Source organism: Microcaecilia unicolor, chromosome 3, assembly GCF_901765095.1.
Source record: "Microcaecilia unicolor chromosome 3, aMicUni1.1, whole genome shotgun sequence".
In the NCBI taxonomy this organism is placed as follows: domain Eukaryota; kingdom Metazoa; phylum Chordata; class Amphibia; order Gymnophiona; family Siphonopidae; genus Microcaecilia; species Microcaecilia unicolor.
In genome coordinates this window covers 423,843,352-423,866,072 of record NC_044033.1, presented here as the reverse complement: position 1 = coordinate 423,866,072, position 22,721 = coordinate 423,843,352, and positions in this window count along the sequence as shown.

The window sequence follows — 22,721 nt, the reverse complement described above, 5'->3', positions numbered from 1 at the left end:
TGAAGAAAGGAAATGTCATGAAAAAAAATAGAGTGTTCACAGAAGATAGGACATATAAGCACTGTTCCCATCAGAAGAAACTCCATATCTCCCAGCAGCCATCAGATAAGCCTCTGCTGGTGACTCTATGCATCTTAAACACGTTTGCAGATCCCAGCAACAAAAGCCAATATAATTTCACAGTCTATCTCAAGACTTTATCACGGCTAGTACAGATTTTCAATATATTAACTCAGATTGTGTGTCGTGCACAATCTATTTATATTTATCATATACCAGGAGTGAAGCAATAACTTTCGCCACAATTAGGCTGATTTTCAGCTGTCTCCCCACTGTGTCAGCATGGAACTGCCTTCAGGACAAGGCCATCTTCAGCAAAATATCATAAAGGGATTCTTGCAGCTCTTTACTAGTGATCAGAAGATCACCACTGAAAAACCGTTTAGTTTGTTGTATATTATAAAGTAGTTTGGCATGGATCCTCATAAGAGTGTCAGTTAAAAAAAATCAAGAAAAAGAGCAAGTAATAAAACACCATCAGTTTAACTAGCATAATATTTTAAATTCAGGACAACTAACGGAATTATAAGTACAGATAATAAAAATATATGTCGTCATCTCCCCCCCCCCCCCCCCCCCCCCCCCCCCCCCCCATGGTGCCTGGACATGAATGGGCTCAGAAGTAAGTCACAGCACTTCCAAACACTAAATACATCTGTAGGAAAAGGTTAATAGATAAGTGCACAGGGCTAAGTAAAAAATATCCTGTCCCAATATCTGAAAGTCACTTTGCTGAAATGGTTTGGCAGACACATGATTTGGCAGGATACCAAGACAGTGCTGAACATAAAGCTTAGCACAGCTGCACAAATTCTGGCAACTCTGCATTTTTTAAAATTAGTTTTTGGAATCTGCCAAAGGAAGAAAGTCTTTTAAAATATCATTGCTAATGATGCTAGAAGTTTGTTAATTGTGGCAAGCCCTGTTATTAGGAATAACAGCGCTGGATCTTAGAACAATACCGTAAATCATTAAGGGGGCAAGTTATCAATGTGGGCTACTGTTATGTCAGGTTATTTTACCACATAAGTACATAAGTGTTGCCATACTGAAAGTCCATCAAGCCAAGAATTTTATTTCCAACAGTGGCCAATCCAGGTCACAAATACCTGGCAAGATCTATAGATTTTATGCTGCTTATCCTAGGAAAAAGCAGTGGATTTTCCCAAGTTCATCCTAATAATGGCTTATGGACTTTTCTTTTAGGAAATTATCTAAACCTTTTTTTAAAATCCACTAAGTTATTCTCTGGCAATTAATACCCCCTAGTCCTACTATTTTTGGAAAAAGTAAACAAACGATTCACATCTATCCATTCCATTCCACTCATTATTTTATAAACCTCTATCATATCTCCCCTCAGCCGTCTTTTCTCCAAGCTGAAGAGCTCTAGACGCTTTAGCCTTTCCTCTAGATGCTTTTGTCTTTCCCCTTTATCATTTTAGTTGTCCTTCTCTGTACCTTTTCTAATTCCACTATCTTTTTGGAGATGCAGTGACCAGAATTGCAGAGTCCCATTTTATGCAATGAACCCCTGTGATAAAATAACCTGTCTTAACAGTAGCCCACATTGATAATCTTCCCCCTCAGTGGTCTATGTCCTAAATTGCATTAGCTGTTAATACCACAGGAAGTTCACACTGTTAGAGAATTAAAAAGTTTAACCATAGGCGCCCGGTATAAGAGGCTAGTCGATCTCTCTCTCTCTCATCCACCCGGCCCCACGCCCCCGATGCACTGCTTATCGGTCGCAATCTCCCTCCCTGCAGTCCCTATAATTAGTATCAGGGCCGGTCTTAGCAAGTGCAGGGCCCTGTGCAGACCAATTTGGTGGGGCCACATCCTAGCCCTGCCCCCACCCTAGCCCTGCCCTAGTTCCACCCACACCCTAGCTCCACCTCCACCCTAGCTCCACCCCATTGATAAGATTATTCAATTTTTAGAAATTTTTTTATTTATGAAATTTCAAATAAAGACAAATGATGCTAAACCTGTACAGAAAAACTGATTGAAATAATACACACAATGCTATCATGAACCCCCCCTCCCCAGAAATTATTCAGTTCAAGTCCACTACAATTAGTAGTTCCAATTCTCATAACAAAGGAGAATAAAGGAAAAATATTAATTAAGAAGAAAAGATCCAGTACTTTCAAATTCCCCTATTACTCTGTAACCCATCAAACCAGAGAGGCAACACCAAGTAGCCAAAAAAGATGTAAGTGCATAGGTTCCCACTAAAGACAAAACCACAACACATTTACAGTACCAAATGTTTCCATAAATCAGCTATATTAGAGATAGACTTTTAATTAAATTTAGATATTAGATATGTATCATATGTCAAAGAATAAAGTTGTTGCTCAAAGCATATACTAACCACAATCGCTCAACTGCAAAACACTATGCACAACTTTGTGCAAAAACGCACTCAGAACCTTACTGTACCATAAATATTACACTGGGCAGAACCTAATACACCAATATACCACCCATACAGAAAATGCAGACCGTCAACAATATGAAACAAGGGATCATAATATCACAATTCTCATGTAGAGCCACAAAACACCCTTTTAGGGTGGATAGTGTTCACAATGAGTTCCTTTTATTAACGACCATATGTAGATCCTTCGAGAGAATGCATATAATTATGCATTCAAAGTGTTCTCTTATCCCTGGAGTCTCATTAGTGCATATTCCAGACAGAATGATTGAGTCAAGCACAGATTCTAAGGAGGAGTATTCTGAAGTGACACCTGATGCTTATTCAGAGGATTCTACTTAATCCAACTCATCAGAAATTAATCAGATTTGTCTGTCAAGACCTGTCTCTAAAACCATTGGATTCCAAAAATGTTACTATTCTCAGTACAGAACATAAGCGTTGCCATACTGGGATAGACCGAAGGTCCATCAAGCCCAGTCTCCTGTTTCCAAGTACCTGGAAAGATCCCAAAAGAGTAAAACAGATGTTAGGCTGTTTATCCTAGGAATAAGCAGTGAATTTTCCCAAGTCCATCCTAATAATGACTTATGGACCTTTAACTGCTTTTACCACATTTTCTGGCCATTGGGGAGAATTTGGGGGGGGGGGGGGCACAGAATAAAGTTATATTTACCAGTACTTTAGATCCAGAACAAATAGCTAGATAGATAGATTTATTTGTCCTGGATCTAAAGAGCAGTGGCAAATTGTCATTTACATATACCTGATTCCACATACCCATATAAATGACTAGAATACCAGCATTTACGCATGTACCACCTAAATGTAGGTGCCTCCTTCCAGAATTACACCCCAACTGGGTCATAAGAAATGTTTTTTCCTGAAGTGACCTGTGCAAAGTCACTAGCAGTGTCTGTGGCATTAGAGACCCTGGCTTCCGTAGTTCTCTGCTCCTCTAATCAAATATGATAGGTCTGAGAGTCACGATGGCTTTCGTCACCTCGGAATTGCTAGTCTGAATCAAAGTATCAGGAAAAAGAAATGTTTACAAAATTAGCAAAGTAAGAAAAAACAATGAAAAGAAAATAAACCATGTGAGGTTCTACATCCATCTCTGCTATTTAGAAGCAATTTAATGCCACATTATCACTTTATTCTCTTCTAGCATTTATATGGATAGTGATAACCCAAAAGTTCTTGTTATGAAAAATCTTCCCTTGGATATTGGAGGGCAAATGGACAACAATTCTCCGCTATCAATTTACTCTCCCTTCTTAGATTCACTGGATTGGTACAGCCCCTTAAAGAGCCACAGAGCTGAGCAGAGTGCTTCAAAGTTGGCTTTTGTTTGAAACATAGAACCCCAGTCCAACAGACAGATCCTGTTACAGGCTCAGCAATTATTTACTTAATGGGCAATTAAACACTGCAAAGGAATCATTTTGTAAGGTGAAAGCATAATCTACAGCGTTCAAAATAAGGAGCATGGCTAGCACAGGGCTTTGAATTGTGGCAGGGCTTCTTATTTTGAAATAATTTCTGCAAGTGCTCAGTAGAAGTTAAAGTTTTTTTTTTTTTTTTTGCTCAGCTTTAACAATGAGAGATAAAAGACAATAACAAAGACAATTCCCAGGATCTGGTGGGCTCGCTCTTTGTTAGTCCGTGTTTACTTTTTACTCAAAATCTTCTTTACATGCTCTCAAAGAAAGAATGCACTTTTGTTCACCTGAACAATCAACTCTGACGAAGTTTACTGACTGATAAAGACAGGAACTCTGAACAGTGGAGATACAAAGTGAATTACCTAAGCTCCTCCGCACGTGTCATGCAATGTTGCATTCATTGCCTCGCCCCTTACGTTCAAAAACACAGCAGCAGCAGGAAACCTGTCCGCGCATCTCATTCCAAGCAACAGGCTTCAATATCTGCAGGTATTTCCACCTCCGCATACCTTCCTTGCCTGAATCACTGGGCAAACTTGCTCCAGGTGGCGGTGGTGGGTCAGTGGGTGTGGGTTGCTCCACTTGACTGAGACTTTCTTTTTCTAGTCGCTTGCACTTCGGACGGCACTTGTCTTGACTCCCCAGGCCAGCGAATCGACAATGGCTCACCAAGGCTCCGACCACGCTCCAGCTCTTTTTACCTTCCCGGTCAATGACTCCCGCAGGAATTACCATCAGAAGGAGGCGGGACATTGAGCGGGAAAGCGGAAGGGAAAAGCTGGGGTGAGCCGTTCGTCGTGCCTGCTGCTGCTGTGCTGCAACTGTCTGTCTGTGTCGGGGCGGGGCCGTCGAGTTCTGCACTGTCATATCGTTGTGCTGCCTGCTGGGATGGGAGGCGGGAGCTGACGGCGCACGGGCTGAATGGGGGGGGCTGTGTGGGCACCGGTGGTGGCGGGAGGAGTGAATTGGTGCGACCACGATTGATGATGTGATGATAATGATGCCGCATGCGGTCCGAGCGAGCGGGGGTCGGAGGGAGAGGCAGAGTTGAGGTGCGCCGCGCGGGGCCCTATGCGGCCGCCTAGGTCGCCTCTGCCTAAGACCGGCCCTGATTAGTATTGCATCTCTATCCCTCTCACTCCCTCCAATGTGCTTTAGATTGCCCATCGCTGCTGGTAGCGGCGCACTAACCTTATTACAGCTTGCTTCGGGGCTTCTCAGCCTGACGGAACGACGTGCCCCGCCTCCTCTGACCAGCCTTCCTTATGATACGTCCAGCCCTCGCGGAAGCAGGAAGGCTGGCCACGTCGGGTAATTTGTAATAAACCACTTCTTCTGTTACCCTCCTGTTCCATTATTTATATATGCACATTATTATGTATATACAGTGGGGGAAATAAGTATTTGATCCCTTGCTGATTTTGTAAGTTTGCCCACTGACAAAGACATGAGCAGCCCATAATTGAAGGGTAGGTTATTGGTAACAGTGAGAGATAGCACATCACAAATTAAATCCGGAAAATCACATTGTGGAAAGTATATGAATTTATTTGCATTCTGCAGAGGGAAATAAGTATTTGATCCCTCTGGCAAACAAGATCTAATACTTGGTGGCAAAACCCTTGTTGGCAAGCACAGCGGTCAGACGTCTTCTGTAGTTGATGATGAGGTTTGCACACATGTCAAGAGGAATTTTGGTCCACTCCTCTTTGCAGATCATCTCTAAATCATTAAGAGTTCTGGGCTGTCGCTTGGCAACTCGCAGCTTCAGCTCCCTCCATAAATTTTCAATGGGATTAAGGTCTGGTGACTGGCTAGGCCACTCCATGACCCTAATGTGCTTCTTCCTGAGCCACTCCTTTGTTGCCTTGGCTGTATGTTTTGGGTCATTGTCGTGCTGGAAGACCCAGCCACGACCCATTTTTAAGGCCCTGGCGGAGGGAAGGAGGTTGTCACTCAGAATTGTACGGTACATGGCCCCATCCATTCTCCCATTGATGCGGTGAAGTAGTCCTGTGCCCTTAGCAGAGAAACACCCCCAAAACATAACATTTCCACCTCCATGCTTGACAGTGGGGACGGTGTTCTTTGGGTCATAGGCAGCATTTCTCTTCCTCCAAACACGGCGAGTTGAGTTCATGCCAAAGAGCTCAATTTTTGTCTCATCTGACCACAGCACCTTCTCCCAATCACTCTCGGCATCATCCAGGTGTTCACTGGCAAACTTCAGACGGGCCGTCACATGTGCCTTCCGGAGCAGGGGGACCTTGCGGGCACTGCAGGATTGCAATCCGTTATGTCATAATGTGTTACCAATGGTTTTCGTGGTGACAGTGGTCCCAGCTGCCTTGAGATCATTGACAAGTTCCCCCCTTGTAGTTGTAGGCTGATTTCTAACCTTCCTCATGATCACGAGGTGAGATTTTGCGTGGAGCCCCAGATCTTTGTCGATTGACAGTCATTTTGTACTTCTTCCATTTTCTTACTATGGCACCAACAGTTGTCTCCTTCTCGCCCAGCGTCTTACTGATGGTTTTGTAGCCCATTCCAGCCTTGTGCAGGTGTATGATCTTGTCCCTGACATCCTTAGACAGCTCCTTGCTCTTGGCCATTTTGTAGAGGTTAGAGTCTGACTGATTCACTGAGTCTGTGGACAGGTGTCTTTCATACAGGTGACCATTGCCGACAGCTGTCTGTCATGCAGGTAACGAGTTGATTTGGAGCATCTACCTGGTCTGTAGGGGCCAGATCTCTTACTGGTTGTTGGGGGATCAAATACTTATTTCCCTCTGCAGAATGCAAATAAATTCATATACTTTCCACAATGTGATTTTCCGGATTTAATTTGTGATGTGCTATCTCTCACTGTTACCAATAACCTACCCTTCAATTATGGGCTGCTCATGTCTTTGTCAGTGGGCAAACTTACAAAATCATCAAGGGATCAAATACTTATTTCCCCCACTGTATATGCAAATGTCATTCTTAGATATTGTCTACTTGACGTTATTCATTTATATGTCTACTATTGATCTATACATCACATAACTGTGTCTTTTCAATAATGTGTGATTAGTTTTTATGCCAGTGATTTATACATTGTATATATTTTGTATTGTTTAGGGACTCCTGAGGCAGGCCTGAGTGGCCAAAACATGATTCGTGTCGAGTCCAGTTTTCAGTAATAAAGTTTTGATGTGAACTCTTTGAGTCCATTAGAGGTTTTTTTGTCATCATCCTTCTTGTCTCCTTCACTGTGTTTGTTTGCCTTACTGTTAAACTTCCTACATCTTGGTAAAATGCTGTTAAATGTACCCTATGGATGAATCCAATTTTGTTGATAGAGAAGAAGGAACTTAACCGAAGATTATGGTAGAGTTCTGGTACATGGGACAGCAGGAATATACTGGATGGTGGTAATCCATTGTCCTTTAGTGATTTATACATTTACAGAGGAATTCTATGTATGGCGCCGAATGTTAGAAGCTACTTCTGTGCCAAATTTTCAGCACATCATGGGCATTTCTAAAATCTACACACATTATTATAGAATGCATCCGATCTGTGCTTAATTTAGGCATTGGGATTTATATCAAGTAAAACATGGCCTAAATGGATGTGACCAGATTTGGTAGTGTGGAGAGGAGTGCAGAGTTATTCAATATACTGCGTGGAAATTTAAGGCTATTCTATAAAATTTAGTGTACTTTAGAGAGCATGCCTAGGCATATTTTTTACCTCGCGGATTTTTCAGGCGCCATATATAGAATCTAATCCCATGCCACTTACAAAGCAGCGCTTAGGTGTCCCGCTGGCACTTATGTGTGTAAGTATACATTGCCCATGAATATGCTCGCATTCAGTAATTTTATGTAACAAATAAATGTTGATGCCATGTTATAGAATTGCCCTTCATGTGAACAGTTTTCATATCTGATGAATGGATTCACCATTGCGAAAGTGTGTGTATAGTTTGAATGTGAATATCCCATTGGCTTTGTTGAAGATTTGGGAACACGAATGGGACAGTTCTCCAAATAGTATCCCTTGGCCTCTTTTTTTGTCATAATAAGGGCAATTCTATAACCCAGGCACTCACATTTACGTACATAATTAGGATATTAGGATATTAGCACTTATGCGCATAAATGCTAGTATGTCACCTAAGTAATATTCTGCATAAACCCATTAACTTGCATCATGCATGTTTGCAAGGGAGTTGTACACAGAACTACTACTACTACTTATAATTTCTATAGCGCTACTAGACATACGCAGCGCTGTACACTTGAACATTAAGAGACAATCCCTGCTCGACAGAGCTTACAATCTAATTAGGACAGAACGAAGAATGGGTAGGACTTGATGGGGCTCTCACTTATACACATATCTTACAGAATACTATAAATTACGTACATCCCTATCACACCTAGATACACGTACTTACACCAGCTCTATGGTTGGCGTAAGTGAGCTCTCACAGAATGAGTAGTGTGACCAGTGGGGCTGTTCCAAAAACAACAGTAGGATGAAAAGAATGATGAAAAAAAGCTTTATTCCTTAAAGTACCCAACACAGCACCATGTTTTGGCTAAGTGCCTGCCTCAGGGGTCTTGGTTCAGGATATCAATATCATAAAGCTTATATAGTTGAAACACATGCTATCTTGAAAAAGATGCGGAGTAAAAGGTCAGGTATGTCAATGCTGCCAACAAACATCACTATGGCATAAATGAGCGCCTTATTTTAGGTGCATTGATGGACAGTTATACTAGTGTTTTAGGTAGTAAATAGAAATAAATCAAAACATAGAAAAGAAACTAACATGATACCTTTTTTATTGGAGTAACTTAACATATTTTTGATTAGCTTTTGAAAACACCTTTCTTCTTCTTTATAATGAAACCTAGGCTCCTAAGTTCTTTTATAGAATAAGCACTGTACACACCCTCTGGGCATCTAATTGAAGGCATCCTGTTATAGAAGTGCCCCAAATGGAGACCTGTTAGAATGTACAGTGCAGGTCTTAGTCTTAGTAATCTTTAATCTGTGCTGGCTATATGGCATAGAACTGGGCATTTACACACATGTATGTTTCTCCTTCCACATCTGTGCAGGTTTTTTGGAGCAGGTCTAGCAGAGGACCAAGGAGATCTTTATCATTAACTGTGTACTGTCCTTTCAAACTGTAATTCTTAAATCTATAGCACTAAAGAGTAAGTCTCTCACAGAGAGTAGCACTTTTTAGATCACATGCTCTTTTTGGCAGAGTACATAAGATCATAAGAATAGCCATACTGGGTCAGACCAATGGTCCATCTAGCCTAGTATCCTACTTCTAGCAGTGGCCAATCCATGTCACAAGTACCTGGCAGAAACCCAATTAGTAGCAACGTTCCATGCTACCAATCCCAGGTCAAGAAATGGCTTCCCTGTGTCCATCTCAATATCAGACTATGGACTTTTCCTCCAAGAACCAGTCCAACAGTGGAGAATTGGAAGGCTCTATCTATGGCCAATGTCCAATACTGATGGAATATTGTATATATATTATACCTGAAACTGACTTGGCTATCAAATGGCAGTGAATGGTGAAGTTCCTACAAACCTAGAGTCTCCTGGAATCTTATGTTAAACCCTAAAGCTATGACCATTGGCTATCTCAGTACTTTGGTCTTTGTTCTGTATGACTACAAGATCTGTCTCTCTCCAGTGTTATGTTTATGGTTAATTTGTTATGCGTACTTTGTTTAATATAGAATTAATAAATAAACGTGGACTAGAACAATAAATAAAAATAAATAGCAACTCATTTTCCAAGAGATTGTAGGTAAACAAGGGACATCATAAGAACTATATTGGCATTCGGATTTTTAGACAGCATTATTAACAACCTATAATTACTTATCCCAAATTCAAATGTTTTGATCAAATCTGTTAATTATATCTATATTGCATAACAAATTTGCAAGAAAAGAATCAAATCCAATTCTCCACAGAGACCCGGTTTAAACAAAGTCCCAATCTGTATATGGTTACAGTTGTTTTCGGAAATTATGCAAAACTTTTCTTTTCAAAAAAGTTCTTGCAACAAGATAAATGAAGACTGCTATAATAAGGAGGGGGAGTAACAAAATCTTCATGCTCCACAGACACTCCTATCCCCTCACTCACTCTCTCCCAACACAATTCCTTTTATTTCCTCACTCGCGGCCCCTCTGATCCTTTTCATCCTCTCCCCATATCTCCTCTGTTCCCCACTCAGCCCTCCAAACACTCAGTTTACCCAACATCCTGTACCCTTTCCACTCCCCTCATTCATACCAAGCTCCCTCGATTAATTTCACTCATACTCCACAGCACCTCTGATCCTCTCATTATTCTCCCCCATTCCCCACAGCTCCACTAATACCCTCACTTGCCTCCATATCCCTTCACTCTCTCTCCTTCCCCTCCCTCCACATTCCCTCACTTATGCCTTTTCACTCATTTCTGGACCCTTATTATGTGTTCCCAGTCAGCTGTAGCCCAGCATTGCCCCCACACAACAACCGCTAGTCTCTCTACCTCCTTTAGACTGCTAGCCCCCTTCTCACCTTCTATACAGCAGCATGGGACCTAGAAGGTAGCAGCAGAGAAGAGACAATACAAAAGGAGAGTGAGAGGGTTGACGGGGGGGGGGGGGGGGGACAGAAACATGAGAGGGCTGCAGAGGGGAAGAGAAGGCTGGGTTGGGGAAAGGGGGGGTGGAAGTGAAAGCTAAACAAAATGTTAATGGCACAGGGAGGGAGAGGAAAAGTGTAATAGCTGGAGGACTGGAGGAGGAGAGAGAACTGTATTTGTGGGGTGGGGGGATAGGATGGGAAGTGGGCAAGGTGGGAGTGAGAGGGTAATACTGAGGTGGAATGAGAAGTGGATGAGGAGAAAGAAAAGACTGCAGGAAAAAGAGCATAGGAATAGGGACATGGAGGTGTGCAGTTCTCATGGAATAAATAAAATCATCATATATACTCATGCCACACTTCTCCCTCTCTCAAACATTTTATTGAGGGGGCATGGAGGCCAAAAATATGCAGCAATTATATTTCTTGCCTGGCTATTACTGCAAAGTGCTGAAGGAATTTTCAAATCCCCAAATAACATGCTTATCATTCTTCTTTTTAGTTACATTTTCACTTGTGGACTCTGTTGCCATTTATATATAAATATAAAAATATATAGTCATATCCTAGCTGTGGTACCAACTCTAGAGAACTCTGATTGCCAATCTTGTATTATAAATCATTGTGTGTTCATCTTGTATTGAATTGTAAAAGCAAATGTTGACTGCTGGGTTTGTTTCATTTATTGTCTCAAGCTTTCTAGGATAGAATCCAAAACAACACGTGACTCCAACTTTGCCCGGGATAACATGCAACAATTTGGGGATCAGGGAGGTAATCAAGTAAAAAGGAAAACAATTAGTAGTATTGATTATTAAGATTATGGAACAATGTGGAAAGTGCAAGCAGAAATGTAGGCAGAAATTAAAAATAAAGAGTGAGAATCAACACAGGGATAGTTATGAAATGCCATCAAAAACATGAAAACTAAATTCTAGTATTTGCCTTTCTAGAGATCACAAAGGTCATGGAAGAGACTGCTGGAGAGCTGAAAATATGTGTTTCCTTATTTTACCTGCTGACAGAAAGGCCTGATAATGTCTGGGTATAAAACTGATCATAAACTACTAGGAATGTATCTCTCATGCGTTGACAAATATGTTACTCATGCTGGCTTCCCAAAAAGGATCAAGAGACAAGGCTGTTACCTCAAAACCCCTTAAAAGCACTAAAGATCCAGGCACTGAGCCACATATTAAGGACTAAATTCTATAAATGGCACCTAAAAAATGATGCTGAAAAAAAACACGCTTAGCGCTATTCTATAAACCTCACCTAACGATAGGCATGGTTCATACATTACAAGTAGCAGCCATCTCACAGCTAAACTTTAGGCACAGGCATTTACATCAACTAAAACCTGGTGTAAATGCACACATCTTTAGCCACAGATTGGGCATATTCTGTAACAATGTGCGTAAATGTTTGGAATACCATGGACCCGCCCATGCCCCTTCCATGGCCCCCCCCCTCAATTAAGTTCCACACGCAAATCAGCTATGCATGCTGATTTGCATGTGGAACTTTAGTCACCATTTATAGAATCTAGGAGTAAGGGAAGAAGTTATTGAGCCGAGTTAGCGATTTAAGTTGTGTCATTTGCCCCTTAACATGACTTAAGGGATCCTAACATAACCTGACCAAATTTATCATCATGATATTTAAGTCGGTGAGAGTTACTGAGTAATGAGGTCCAAAACATACTATGTAAATACCCTATTGGGACTTGTGGTGATTCACCGCAAGTCACGTTAGGCCCATAAATCATGGTAAAATAATCCTAGCTTTTAGTTGGGGTTATTTTACTGCCTGGGAGCATTGAGCTGCAAAGCAATGGCTCAATACTTCCAGGCTGGCAGAGCAGGCCTCCTGGCTTACCACCCACCCCCACCCTCCCAAAGGCCTTAGTCAACCCCTAGCTCCAGCCCCCCCCCCCCCCGCTCAAACCTCACTCTCCCTTCAAAAGGGTCAAGCCCCTTGCTTCCCACCCCACATGGCCCTAGACCCCCTAAAGGGCCTACCATCTAAAACATTGGTAGTCCAGGCGGGTCTTGAATAGGAGCGATGCCCAGTCACTCCTGCCCAATCTGGCAATATCCTCAAAATGGCACCCCTAGTGGTAGTTGCACGTGACTACCACAAACAGTCATGTTTCTATATACGCATCCTTATGTTCTATCGATACAGATTAATAAAGCAAACATTTTTCATAAAACAGAACTGAAGGATATGTGCTAAATGATGGTATTTCTTTTTTTTTTATAGCATCAGGTTAGGTGTTAGAACACTTGGCTGGATATCAAGATATTTGTTGAGCTATTTGCTGTTATGGACTTGTGCCTAGTCATTTTCAAATTATGGGATACTGTATTTTGAATCATCTTTAAGTATAATTGAATTGTCCCCTGAGTGTAGGCTACACATCTTCATAAGACATGTTACTTTACCACTATCTCGTGCTATTTTAGAACCAGTCCCATTTCATGCAATGAGACCTAGTTACTCATAACTGAGGTTAACAGTAAAATAACATGTTGTTAACTGAGGTTAAGAATAAATTAACGCATTGATAACTCTCCTCACCCCCCCCCCCCCCCCCCCCCCACCCCACACCATAAATCGTTACCTATGATGAATGACAGCTGTAAACTGCAGAAATCCATAGTCAGGTGCACTTGAATATACTGCTCAGATCTGTTTGCCTAGCTCAAACACATGTCAACTTTTGGCCTGCTCCAAAAATTAATTTTGGTTATACCACTGTTCTGTGGATAACAGACTGGGAAGCCAATGATTTTATTCATTAATAAAACAGTTTAAAAGAATGTGTTCATATGTGCTTTGTATTCAGATATGTCTGATTATACCAGGAACACTCACAACAGTGCAAACAGAAGATATGAATATCATTATATACTTCATTTCATTACATTGCTTAAAATAAAATGGTACAAACTTATGAAAGATTTGTGTATTATAAGGGTATTGACTGCTGACTCAGAAATGTAGCCTCCATAACTGTCTGGAATGGAATATGTATGTGAGAATGAGGAATTTACTACCAAACAAATCTGTTTGGCATTAATCTCTTCTATTGATTTTTACACACGGCACTTGAAGTATTTTCTGGCTCCCAACTAACAACAATCATTGTATGAGTCATTCTTCTTACATTCTGCTACACCAGGCTAGACTGTCCAAAACAGACTACAGAGTGCACACAAAATTATAAAACAAAGACACAAAACAAAAACCATACAATATAAATACCACCATTTTGTAAAATAGCAACTTTACTCATAAGCATCGACTTTTCAAAATGATTGGGGGTGCTAAATACAACACAAATTACTCATCCCTGGATAAAATGAATGCACTTGATCAATATTGGGGGTGCTCAGCGTTCACTGCACCCAAAGAGTTGGCAGCAGAGAAGGAGCAAGAGGTTATCATTCCTGCCTATTGAAGACACACAGATGGGGTAAGAGGGAGATACAAGGGTTCAGAGAGGTTAGCATTAAACCCAGGGGAAGGGGAGAGGACAGGCTTTTAAAATTCTGGGCCTAATATTCAGAAAAACACTGAGCTCCTAAATTTGTACTCCTAAATTAGACATACATCTATGCCCTATTTTCAGACAAACTTAGGAGCAAAAGGATTGATATTCAAAGTGATTTAACAAGCTTCTGCGGGGCTATCCGTTGATATTCTGTGGCACTTAATCAGTTAGTGCAGTTGAAAATCAGCAATAATCGCTAAAGAAGTAGCCAGCTATTTTGTAGGCAAGTTAACCGGACAAATTGGACTGCATAAAACTCAGTCCAATTTTTGTCCGGCTTCAGTTAGGTGGTTATGTGCCACTTTTTACACTTAATTGCATAAGCGGTAGCCCACTGCACAAAAAAGCCTGACTGCTATTGGCTAAATATTACCCCCAGAATTATCTGTTGAAAATTCATCTTAATTTAGGAGCTTAAAGGTTATGCTCATAACTTTAGGCCTACCATTTGTTTGCATAGCCTAATTTATGAACCTACTGCTGAAAATCAGTGCTAAACTCCTAACTTCTTCTCCCTGCCCTAAATCTGCCCAGTTACCATTCACTTGCTATACTCCTAAATTTAAAAGTTTAGAGATATTTTGAGTAAAAATTTTCAAGAAGGTCAAATCATGAATGTAACTCTCGAAGGGACCTTTTATTAAAGTTTAGGGGCCCTTTTACCAAGCAGTGGTAAAAGATGACAGTGGTGGCATTGGCCCCTGGGATTGCCATGTACCAAGACTGCCTTTTACCACGGCAAATAAAAAGACATTTTCAGAATAGAGGCAGTAAATGGCCATGTACTACTTATAAAAGTGGCATGTGGCCATTTACTGCCAGAACCCTTACCACCTCCTATTTAGGAGGCTGTGAGGGCTCTGGCAGTAACTCAGTGGTAATCAGGATTACCACTGGACATGCCTACTCCTCGCCTACCAGTGCTAGAAAAAAAAATATTTTCTAGCGCCGGAAATGGAACTAACTCTGGGCTCCTGGGCAAGCCCAGTGGTATGGCCAATTTGCCATGTGTTAGTCTGGTGGTAGCCCTACTGCAGGGTTGATAAAAGGGCTCATTAGTTTGTGCTAATGGACATTAGTGTGTGCTAAGTGCTACATGGCCCATAGGTATAAAATAGGATGCACAAGTAGTATAAGTTACATACCTTTTGTCAAAGCTAATTTGCATATGTTTGACAGGTAACCATGCCGACTTCCTGTTACATCAACCAATCAAGAATTGAAGATTCACCCAAGCCATGCCCACCCCTACTCCCCCCATGCCCCTTTTCATGGTGTCACTGGATGTGCTGTCATAACCCTGTCCTTTTTGCATAGCCCTGCTCTGAACCTCACCCATTTTGCACAACCTCATATCCAAACCCCACCCTTTGCTAAGTCCCACCCCTTTCTGTGACATCATATGAAATAACATCATTACTCTGCTGAAACTACATCCCTCTTTCAAGATGGTGGCAAGTAGTAGATGCCCCTATAGGCACTTCCTGTTTTAAACTATTCATTTTTAAAATCTGAATAGACAGGAGACAGGAGCCATAGACTCCTTCAGATCAAATCTTAACATCATCATAAAACCCGTAGACCGAGGCAGAGGGATTGTTATCATGAATAGGGCTGATTAAGTAGAGGAGATCAAGCAACAGCTAAACAACAGAACTTACTACCATCCCTTATCATCAAACCCTACAAAGAACTTGAAGAAAGAGAAGTTGTCATGATAGCTAATACAACTGGCTATCTTATACAAAAGGAAAGCGATTTCCTTGACGTTAAAAAAACTATAACTACATTATTCATCCTTCCCAAGATACATAAATCTCTCAATCAGCCACCAGGACATCCTATTGTCTCAGGGACTGGATCAGTTCTAGAGCCTTACATAAGTAATGCCATACTGGGAAAAGACCAAGGGTCCATCGAGCCCAGCATCCTGTCCACGACAGCGGCCAATCCAGGCCAAGGGCACCTGGCAAGCTTCCCAAACGTACAAACATTCTATACATGTTATTCCTGGAATTTTGGATTTTTCCAAGTCCGTTTAGTAGCGGTTTATGGACTTGTCCTTTAGGAAACCGTCCAACCCCTTTTTAAACTCTGCTAAGCTAACCGCCTTCACCACTTTCTCCGGCAACGAATTCCAGAGTTTAATTACACGTTGGGTGAAGAAACATTTTCTCCGATTTGTTTTAAATTTACTACACTGTAGTTTCATCGCATGCCCCCTAGTCCTAGTATTTTTGGAAAGCATGAACAGAAGCTTCACATCCACCTGTTCCACTCCACTCATTATTTTATATACCTCTATCATGTCTCCCCTCAGCTGTCTCTTCTCCAAGCTGTATAGCCCTAGCCTCCTTAGTCTTTCTTCATAGGGAAGTCGTCCCATCCCCGCTATCATTTTAGTCGCCCTTCGCTGCACCTTTTCCAATTCTACTATATCTTTCTTGAGATGCGGCGACCAGAATTGAACACAATACTCAAGGTGCGGTCGCACCATGGAGCGATACAACGGCATTATAACATCCTCACACCTGTTTTCCATACCTTTCCTAATAATACCCAACATTCTATTTGCTTTCTTAGCCGCAGCAGCACACTGAGCAGAAGGTTTCAGTGTTATCGACGACGACACCCAGATCCCTTTCTTGGTCCGTAACTCCTAACGTGGAACCTTGCATGACGTAGCTATAATTCGGGTTCTTTTTTCCCACATGCATCACCTTGCACTTGCTCACATTAAACATCATCTGCCATTTAGCCGCCCAGTCTCCCAGTCTCGTAAGGTCCTCTTGTAATTTTTCACAATCCTGTCGTGATTTAATGACTTTGAATAACTTTGTGTCATCAGCAAATTTAATTACCTCGCTAGTTACTCCCATCTCTAAATCATTTATAAATATATTAAAAAGCAGCGGTCCTAGCACGGACCCCTGAGGAACCCCACTAACTACCCTTCTCCATTGTGAATACTGCCCATTTAACCCCACTCTCTGTTTCCTATCCTTCAACCAGTTTTTAATCCACAATAGGACATTTCCTCCTATCCCATGACCCTCCAATTTCCTCTGTAGCCTTTCATGAGGTACCTTGTCAAACGCCTTTTGAAAATCCAGATACACAATATCAACCGACTCCCCTTTGTCCACATGTTTGTTCACTCCTTCAAAGAATTGAAGTAAATTGGTCAGGCAAGATTTCCCCACACAAAAGCCATGCTGACTTGGTCTCAGTAATCCATGTCCTCGGATGTGCTCTGTAATTTTGTTTTATCAATCTTCGTCAATTTCTTTTTACGGAGTCTTTTATATCTGGTATTTGGTAATAAAGATTTTATCTACTCAGCTTTTGGTGTCACTCCTTGTTTGATTGCCCCACATTCCTTTCCTATTCCTTAGACAGCAGCTTACACTACACGCTGCCATCTTGAATGAGTCATGTGATTGGAAGTGATGTTGATTATTACATTAATCATCTGACACTACCCCCTTTAGCCTTGGAAGAGCATATGCAGTTTATTTTTCCCAACCCTTAAACCACGTCTTGTAATGTACTTTTTTTTTTTCAATCGCAGGGCACTGATTTTTTCTGTCTATGATCGGCTGTCTGCTTTCTCTCAGAACAAACGGACATTTCAAGATTCACATGGAGAGAAAGATAATCTTTTAGGCACAGCCCTCTCTGCAGTTTGTTTTTCCCTGTCCTTAAACTATTTCAGCTCTAAGATGGAAAAGCAGTGCCTCATTCAAAACACAGACAAGCTTATGAAGGACAAACATGTTGTAGCCTATATTTGCAAGCAAACCATGTGCTAAGAGCTTGATTCCCTTGAGTAGAATGGCCCCAAAATTTGATTTGCCCAGATTGAGCAAAAAATGAAACTAAATCAAATACACATTCAGAAGGCATAATGGGTGGAGGGTTCCAGATTTGCATAGTTGTTTTTTGTCTACAGTGTCATTTGCATTGTAGAAAAATTGCATGTGAAATCTGCAATTGTATGTTTAAGATTGTGACTGTAATGCATACTGTAAAATCCACAAATAGATTTTGCCTGTAAAACTGCAGCCTGAATTCATTTTAATGCAGAATGCTTTCACAATGGGGCAAATTATCCCATAGCATATAGCTAAGGACATGATCATTTTTCCACACAGCTTTTAAAGTCCTCTTAAAAACAAATTACTCCATTATCTGGCAATCTGTTCCTTTTTGCACAGCAGACTCCACTGGGATGGCCAGTTTTATGAATGTGTTTAAGTTTAAAGGACTTAAAATAACACTTGATGGGAAAACAATCAAAAATATAATTTGAGAAAAAGATTGAGAGAAATAAACTGTATCCAAATAATAAAGTTAAAATATTATACTTGTGAATATTAATGTGGCTACTTAATGAAACATACAATAGTTTAATGAAACACCTATCACATTTGGCACAAAAACCATTCATGAATATTCATGTAGTTTGCTTTTTCTTTTTTAATGTGACAAGTCAAGCACTTTCAGGAGCATATAAACTACAAGAAAGGAAGAGGAAAGAAGAAGAAAGAACCAGTGGACCCCTCCGAAGGGACACCGCCTTGTAGGGGTGGAGGGGCTTGTGTGTTTCAATGACTTAGAGGGCTATGCTGAAGGGTTACCCATATCAGACAGGCCTCTGAGGAGAAACCAGACAAAGAGTGTCCCAAACTGGGAGAGTGTGGTAAGATGGTGGCCTGAAGTTCGAATGCCCAATGGCCCAGCTCCCCTTTCGTCTTCTTTACGTAATTTCCTCTCTGCAATTGCAGTTACCTTAACTGAGAGGAAGGGGACAACCGGCGGTCAGCCGCCGATGGCCAGCGTTTTATCCCCTGAGCAGCAAGTGTGGGACCGCTGCGCGACGAGCTGCCCACAGATGAAAGGGTTGGTGAGTCCTTTGATTAGCACCGGCGAAGGAGCGTCGACGCTCTTGGACCTGGAAAAAACAACTCCATCGCTCCCAAATTATTCGACCACCATGCCCAAAGGAGTGGAGGAGTGAGTTAGAGGTATATGCTGAAACGGAGGACGTTTACAGCAGAACCCAAATCGGCGGAACCACTCCTAAACACCTTTGAGAAATCAACTTGGAGTTTTTGGCTCCCGTGGAGGTTACATTGAATACCATCTGGAGGGCGCTTCGGGACCTAACGGTGGCAGTAAATAATTTTGTTTCACATATAATTTTATTAGAGAGTTACATGGACAATTCAACTGAACCCTTTGAGAGTAAAAAATTGATATAACAAATGATTCTACATGAGCAAGAAGTGGTTGATTTTGAAAATGATAATAGACCAGAAATTTTTATTAATAAAATTAATATTATTATAGATGATTAATATCGAGATTACTGTTTTTCCCAGAGTTCCAGGTATGACTCCTAAAGTTCTCCTCAGAAATATTTCCTCAAATTATTACTTTAAAAGGAGTGAAGCCTGTGAAAACTGGAATTACTTTAATCAGTGGGATTTGAATTAGAGACTTAAGTATATGTATTGTTAAATAACTTCTGGTTTTTAAAAGAGAAAGAATGTAATCAGATGCATTATTTCTAACTAATATTGGACAATAAGTATGTTTTCAATGAAATGATTTGACTATACACCGTATTGGCCCTGAAGAAGCCAACCAGATGATCAATGTGGAATAATGAATTAGACAAGTAATATCTGGGGATAATCAGGTTAATACCACGGGTTTTTTTTCTGTTTACTGTTTAATTGATCTCCTTATCTTGTTTCACTCTCCCTATTTAGTGGTCTAAGGAAGAGAATAGGATTACCTGACAGAAATAATTCCTACATATTACTTTCTCTGTATTTCCAGCAAGTTGTTTTATCGCTTGTAAAAATTTAAATGGTTATAAATAAATAAAACAGGAATTTCGAGATTAAATGACATTTGAGTATCAGATCACGTGCGCCTTTAGTGATCTGATTGATATTATTGCTATTGCAGTAATCTGCTATTTTCTGTCTTCTATCAGAATCTCCGCTACCATTGACTCCTCCTCAAGCCTGGTGGCTCTGACCCCTTTTTGGCACAAAAAGGTGACATCAGACGTACTGCATATAAACAACTCCACTGCGACATTCAAACATTAGATTCTGTGCTTCTTTAGTGCTCTGAATGGTGCTATTAGTATTGCTGTAATCTGTGCTATTTTCTGTCTCTGTTAGATACTCCATTGTCATTGCTGTGCTATTTGTGTTGCATATTGCAGGGCTTACCTAGTAGCCATCACCCATTTTCAAAACCATCATGAATGCCAGATTGAGTCAGGAATTATACATCATGGCAGGCGCCTAGGAATCTTGGGAAGAATTCTGTAATGTGGCCTTGGGCATTGCAGTTTAATTGCATGTTAAGGGCGTGAAAGGACTTTCTGTTCTGGTAGGCCATGCCTTCTCTCATAGTGGCTGGATGGCCATGCATGTGCAATCTATGATCCCCAGCACAGATGAACAATGGGTTATATATAAAACTAGGTCATAGTTTGCTGATGGAGCTGCACAGTGTGTGGGAAGGCTATAAAGTAAGAGATGTGCATTAGAAAGACCCTCAGAAACTGTGTGAAGAAGAGTGAGATTGCAGACTGTATGAGGCCCACAATAACTGCCAATACAGATTGGAAGCTGCCAGTGTCTAGAAAGATGACCTTTTAGGTGAATTAATATGGGCTGTGCCTTCTATATAGTAGAGTGGAGGAGGGGTTAGAGCTGCTGGCAGAGATGGTGGATGGCAACCTTATTAAAGCAGAACCTGCTGAGGTACTGTTCTTTTGTGATATCCAGGAACTGAGTCCTGAGCCTATATATGTCCTAGCCTTGATCCTGACTATTTTTTACAGGAACCAGACTGTAGAATCTGCCTGGCATTGGTCTTCCAACCTCTGAAGCTGCCATCAAAACTCACTCCAGTTATGAGGTCATTTAAGTTTTGCTTTAATTAGATTCCATCCTTTTTCTATATAGTGTTCCTCTGTGTTTATCCCATGCATTCTTGAATTCCGGCATCATTCTTTTCTTCACAATCTCCCCTGGGAAGGCATTCCAGGCATCCACCACCCTTTCTATGAATAAGCTTTTTCTGATATTGCTCCTAAGTCTTCCACTCTCCAACCTCAACTCATGACCTCTACTTTTACCATTTCCCCCATCTCTAAAATAGATTTGTTTTCATATTAATACCTTTTAAGTATTTAACTGTCTGTATCATATTGCTTTCATCCTTCCTTTCCTCTAGGGTATACATATTGAGGTTTAGTCTCCTTTCATATGTCTTTTGGCACAAGCCCTATATCATTTTGTTGCCTTCCTCTGAACCACCTCAAGTCTTTTGATGTCCTTAGCGAGATACGGCCTACAAAATTGAACACAATACTCAAAACGGAGCCTCATCAATGACTTGTAAAAAGGAGCTAACACCTCCTTTCTTCTACTGGATATGCCTCTCTCTATGCAGCCTAGCATACTTCTAGGTATAGCCACTGCCTTCTCATATTGTTTTGCTGCCTTAAAATCCTCCAACACTATTACCTCAAGATCCCTCTCCTGATCTGTGCTTATCAGCCTCTCACCTCCTAGCATATACAACTCTTTTGGGTTTCATCACCCTATGTGCATCACTCTACACTTCTTTGCATTAAATTTTAATCGCTAAATATTAGACCATTCTTGTAATCTTTTTAGATCAATTCTTAAGTTGTCCACTCACTCCAGGGTGTTCATTATGTTGCAAATCTTCATGTCATCTTCAAAAAGACAAACTTTCCTTTCTAGCATTTTGGCAATGTAACTTACAAATATGTTGAATCGAATTGGCCCCAATACCAATCCATGGGGCACTCTGCTACTCACCTTCCTTTCCTTTAAGTGAATTCCACTCACTACCACCCTCTGACATCTGTCAGTGAATCAGTTTGTAATCCAATTCACCACTTTGGGTCCTAATTTCAGCCCACTCAATTTGTTCACAAGCCTCCTATGAGGCTTTGCTGAAGTCCAAATAGACTACATCTAGTGCATGCCCTCGATACAGTTCTCTGGTCAGTCAGCCAAAGAAATCAATCTTGTTGCCTCAGATCTGGGAAGCCATTGGATTCTAGGAATTGTATTATCCTTTCCTTCAGCAGTGCTTCCTTAATTTTTCCTACCACCGAAGTGAGGCTCACTGGCCTGTAGTTTCACATTTCTTCTCTGTTACCATTTTTGTGGAGAGAGACCATATCCACCCTTCTCCAATCCCATGGAACCTGCTCTGTCTCCAAGGATCTATTATACAAATCTTTAAGATGGCCCACCAGAACCTCTTTCAGCTCCTTCAATATCCTTGGATATATCTCACCCAGTCCCATGGCTCTGTGCACTTTCAGTTTTTCCAGTTGGCCTTCTGCTTGGAAAAGAGATGGCTGAGGGGAGATATGATTGAGGTCTACAAAATCCTTAGTGATGTTGAACGGGGTGGAGGTGAATCAATTTTTCACTCATTCAAAAAGTGCAAAGACTAGGAGACACTCAATGAAATTG